Source organism: Aythya fuligula, chromosome 1 (genome assembly GCF_009819795.1).
Source record: "Aythya fuligula isolate bAytFul2 chromosome 1, bAytFul2.pri, whole genome shotgun sequence".
Taxonomy (NCBI): domain Eukaryota; kingdom Metazoa; phylum Chordata; class Aves; order Anseriformes; family Anatidae; genus Aythya; species Aythya fuligula.
This window is the reverse complement of record NC_045559.1, coordinates 196,331,229-196,337,278: the sequence shown is the minus strand read 5'-3', so window position 1 is coordinate 196,337,278 and position 6,050 is coordinate 196,331,229.

Here is a 6,050-nt window from a genome sequence, read left to right as displayed (position 1 = left end):
AATAGAAAGTGTGATGTGGATGACTTTTTCTACGGATACAGCAGCTAATCGTTTGCTGATTTTCTTAACTGATGCACAATGCATAACAGTTGCATTTAAAAATACTGGAAGATGATATTAAGGGTCCTGACGAGGAAATATACAGGATAGTAGTTCCATAGATACTACCCATATTCTTCAAATGAAAGAAATCTGCACCCTGGCTTTCTGACACAAAGATAAAACTCAATATGTCACGTTTTTGTGTTTTGTTTTTCTTTTTTTAAAACATTTTATCTTTAAGAATGAAGATGAAACTTTCAGCCTACATGTTAACAAAAGCAATAAGCAATTATGGACAGAGTATTTCTTGGAGATTAAAAAGGAATCAATGGTCCCAGGCTGCAACTGAGCCCATTCAGCCCTAGGGACCCTTAAGCCCCAGGAAATTTCCTACACCTCAGTCCTTCTTGGTGTCATCAGCATACAATTCAAATGCCCACTCTATGTTCTAAACAACACATCTTTAGTGTTCAATAAAATCTTGAATACAGTTACTTGCTACTGTTTTCCCCAAGCCTGTATTTGATAAAGACTTTGCATGAAATTTCTCTTACTCTTCTTTGTTCCTGTTAGGGAGATCTGGCATCAAATACCCGACCGAAGCATTGTCCAGCTTGATTATTATTATAACTCCAGAGGTCATATCTACATTTAATCCTTAGCTAATGGTTATTTCTCCCATATTCAACAGCATGAATTGAAGGGGTAAACTCACTGCCCAATAAAAAGGAGCCTCACAGACACCCAGAAGGATGAGTGCTTCATTCCATTCTCTCAGCTGATACCTTGCCACCATTGCAGAGCTGAAGACAGTACAGTTCATACTGTCTTTGGGACAACACTGATGGAAACAGGTTGTGAAGGATGAAACTTGACCCACCTCCTCATAAAAAAAAATTATATTAGTTGTGACCTAGTTTGAATCACCAAACCCAGTTCTTCCCTGGTTGGAAATTTCAGCTGTTGTTGAACTCATGGTCAAATTTGTGAAGCAAATCATCTGTTCCTGCTTGTACTGGCAGAGAAAGACAGCCTATTTTTAATGCAGCAGAGGTCATCCATGGCTTCTCTGCATTAATTTAAGCAAAATACAATACGCTGCACACCAAAATTAAGTACATTTTAAGTAATTAACTAATTAACTCTCAATTCCCTTCTGAGACATACATTAGAGTGTTTTCTTAGCCTCATTTTAATGCAACAAAAGAGACAAAGAAATGAAAACAGATTTGCCATGGCTGTGGCAAATCCATGGTACACTCACTGCTACGACTTCAGAAGCTCCTGGCTGCTGGTGCAAAGCTCTCTCCAGCCCATCTTGGCCTGCTGGCTGTGAAAAACTAGCAGCTGCTTGCAAAATAAGCTGAAGGATAGAGATAACAACTCCTGAATGCTATACAAACAAGGGATTGTGGTAGCTCACTTTAATAATATAAACCAATTAATTTCTTCTGCCTCCATTTTCCATCTTAAATGGGATTAGCCAAAGGGTTCTGCGGGATTATGGAATAAGCCTTTCACCCCCACAAAATATAAATTGGAATATGAGGTTGGGTCAGAAATGAAAATCAATTTCTTTCATTCCAAGCCTAATGCTTGCACATTGGAAAAGCACCACACAATCTGGCAGAAGAGTCCTGGGAGTGAAATAGCAACAGTAGCTTGTATACAGGTATACAGAGGAAGTGTATATACATACATAGATATATATACTTACACTATGTATATATATGCTTACACTAAAGAATAGGCAAGGCAGAATAGATGAGCATATTTGAAATGATGACACTGGATCAGAATCAGGAGACCAAGTTTTTGTTTTGGCCTTGCTGAGACTCCTTAGAGTAATCTTCAGAAAGAAAGACTCACTTTTAATCACCTAACAGTGAAGTATCTAGTTAAAGTTGGTCATCAGAGCTCCTCTTCAGTTTCTGCAGAAAGGCAGGCCCTAGGTTGTGCCTCCAACACTCCATTCCAACTGCATTCAACACCTATCCAACAGTGACAGACATGCACTTCCTTTTGGATGTCTCTCTCTCTTCCCCACTCTCTACCCGTCCCTCTGTCTAGCCCCCTCACCTCTCTCTCTCCTACTTTCTCCTCACCCCCACAACTCTCCCAAGCTGACTTACAGACAAGACAGATGGCAAATTTACTACTAAGTGGCTGAAGTGAAGCGATGAGATATACCCATCCTGAACCCCTTCACTCTCCCCATCTTTCTTTTGCCCAAAATATTTAGATGAAAGTTTCAAAACTAGGAGACTCTTTCTATTACATTTCATAGCAAAAGGATCCTGTTATGGGCAATGGAAAATCAATCTGACTAAAATACCAACAAATTGTTGAGAATTAGATGGCAGATCTCATTTTACAGGAGGAAATTTCTAGCAGGAAAAAAAGGGATGGAAATTTATGGACAACAAAATAAGCCCCACTAAGACTTAGATTTCTACCTAAAAATATTAACATTGCACAGTGAAAGAAATTGAACTCAGAGTGGAAAATGTTGTCAAGTGAATCTTCTGTTTCTACAAAGACAGCCACTCCTTTCTTAAAGGAAATACAAATTTTCTGTTCAGGCTCACAATCAGTAAACCAGCAATGGATGGGAAACAGGTTTTGTTTTAACAATGGTACTTTGGCTTGAATTCACTCAAACTTCTACATAGAACTATTAAATAAAAAAAAATAAAAAAATAATTAAAAAAAAAGATAGAAATGGAAGTGTTACAGGAACCCAAACTCCGGCTTCAGCCATGGTGTACACTATAAAATTAGTTAACTCAAGCTGATAAAATTAAGAGTAGGATCACTTTCTAGAATGTGTTTTTTTAGCTCTGAGTGTCCTTTGGTCTTCTTGAAATGTGTGATAACATAAGCATAGCAGAGACGTAATTTCTTCTGCTGCTCAAAATTCAAGAGATGATGCCAATAGGAATTTCTGTCTTCTGAAATTTCATTCATGTTCATGAAGAGTTTTGACTTCTGTAACCAATTAAAGATAAGTCTCTTCAAAAAATCAAATCAACAAAACCCAGAAAACAAAGAGCACGAATATATCTCTAGGAAGCAACCACTTGTGTTTAGAATGGGGGAAAAAAAAAGGTAAATAAGAGCACAGCCTCTGGCCACAGAGTGATGTATGGAATAGTTGATTGTTCCACCATCTAGGCAATTCCCAGTCTCAGCCTACAGCACAAGTACAGTTTGCTTTAGGAAACTTTTGGGATTGCTGTCAGAAATAAACACAAAAAACAGTTACTTTTCCTAGAAAAAGAATTATACAAAAATCTCCCCAAACTTAGAAGGGTCTTAAAATTCTACCCCTTTCTTTGACATGGAATGCTTTCTGCAATGAAATAAATCATATTGGGTTGTGAGGCACTGGCACAGGATGCCCAGACAGGCTGTGGATGTCCCATCCCTGAAGGCATTCAAGGCCAGTCTGGATGCAGCTCTGGGCAGCCTGCTCTAGTGGTTGGCAACCCCGCCCAGGGCAGGGGGGGTGAAACTAGATGAACTTTAAGGTCCTTTTCAACCCAGGCCATTCTATGATTCTATGATAATATTAACTGTAATAATCAATATGTTTAAACACACATTTCACTTTTGAAAAGAACTGAATTAATTTGAAATAAGGTCACTAAAATGCTGACTAAGAACTTCCACAGGGTTTTAATGCAGTTTAATCACTCATTTAAAAAAGCAAATCCAATTAACTTTTATAACATATCCTTGTATAGATAACCCTAAATAAGCATTCTGACTTATGCTACTGATACAAATGAACAGAGTGAGAATTCATATGAGATGAAGAACCTGCTCTTTACAGATTGCTGAGGCAGAAGGGCTACCATTTTGATTCCGATCTACTTGTTTTGTCACTGTCAAATTGCAGGGCAACCATGGAAGACAGGCTGCTGTTACAAAGCCAGCAACACTTACTTCATCTCATATTTTGCAACAGGCTTGTACTTCAGGCCAAGTCCAGGTTGTAGCTTTCTAATTTTTCTCTAAATCACTTGGCACACTTTGGGGAGCTATAAAACAAAATGAGTGATGACATATAACAATTGTGTGTGGCAGGCAAAGATGTACAGCACTCCTCTTGGGTGGATAAACATAAAACCTGGAGATTGCCAGGAGTACAGCCTATCTTCAAAAGTCACATTTATGCTCAGGGACAGTTTAAGCCTTTAACAAACATTTAAAGATAAATCCTGCAGTAATAACACGAGGACAACAAAATGGTACATTTTTCCTAAAAGCACTTATGTAGACCCTGGAAAGATGCCCAGAAAGAGCCCAAGGCATGTAAACCAATGATAATATTTATATGTTCTTCAAAATAAGACAGTGCCTGTACTGTCTCATTAATAAGACTAGAGTAGTACATAGATAATGGTCACTGAGGATAACAACTTTCTGAAAAGGGAAATTGGAACACAGGCAGATAAAGGAAGACACTATAGGGCAAAAACTCTTCTTACAGGTGGATTATTATTCACTGGGAAAAAAAATGTTTTTGCACTGATCAATATAGAAAATGGGCATTTCCTTGGATAAACTTCCTTTTAAATTTCTGGAGGAGGGAAAAGAAAAATCAAGTAAACTTCTGTTTACATCAAGAAATAGTCTGCTCTGCAAATGTGAAATACTTTCCTATGGCAATGACAGAACTGCAAAATAACTATTCAGAAGTGATACTTCTCAGAAGACAGTCCTTCTTTGGTTCAAGCCATGAATCATCTATAGTTTGAAAAGAAACAGAACACCCCACATATCTTACATACCTTTCTACATTAAAAAAAATGTATCTGAGGTATGGCTTTTTTTTTTTTTTTTTAATTGGTGCAGATAAGACTGGTGCAAAAAATCTACACGTGCACTTTTATGAAGATTCCAACCAAAATTATTTTAGTGTATCTAAGTGATTATAATTTGACATCCATAAACTATTTTAAACTGGAAAAATAAGTACCTAGAATAATTTATAGTGTTTTAAATAAACCAGTGCACATTTGTGTAGAGGTAAGTCTCAAAGAAGCAATATGCCATATATGTGCTGCTAGAATAGACAGAAACTTGCTCCACAATTTTTGCAGATTAATTTAACATAGGCGGGTTAACTCAAGACCTAATTCCTGAAAAACGATGGGGTATACCTCTCCCTCTGAGTTAAGGAAACACAGAGAGGAAGAATATAGCTACACGGTAACCTCTTCTGAAGATGTAGCTTCAACATCATTTTGGAAAGTGGGGCAAAACTTTGAAGCAGAAGGACCCAATGTAGCCCAGTTGGTCTGTCCCTGAAAAAAAATACAAAGCACAAGACCCTTTGGAGTTATGTCCACTGTGAGCAGCCCTAATTGTCAGCATGTTCAATGTGAACCCACTGATACACCATCAGTGGCACCTGGTAACTGTGCTTGCCATGCTGGAAGCCAGGCACAGGGACATGCAGGGCCTGTCCTCCTCTGTCCCATGCATTTTCCTTGTATTACAGAATCACACAGAGTCACCTGCCACTGTGGGACCTCAGACCAAGCTATACATCTCAAAATTAATTTCTGAAAAAAAAAAAAGTTCATTCACACTCCACTGTCTACCCCCGCAGCTTGAAAGGAAAAACTGAAATGCATGTATTTTTCAAAGCTGATACATTTGGAGCTGTTACGTTGCATGTCCTGTCTCTGACTTTTGCAGTTGTCTCATAGAATCATGAAGGTTGCAGAAGACCTCCAGAGCACAAGTCCTGTGAGGAGCGGCTAAGGAAAGTGGGGTTGTTTGGTATGGAGAAGACGAGGCTCAGAGGAGACCTCATTGCTCTCTGCAGCTACCTGAAAGGAAAGTGTGGGGAGCTGGGGGTCGGCCTCTTCTTGCAGATAACTAGTGATAGGATTAGAGGGAATGGCCTCAAGTTGAGCCAGGGGAGGTTTAGATTGGAAATGAGGAGACATTTCTTCTCAGAAAGAGCAGTCAGGCACTGGGACGGGTTTCCCAGG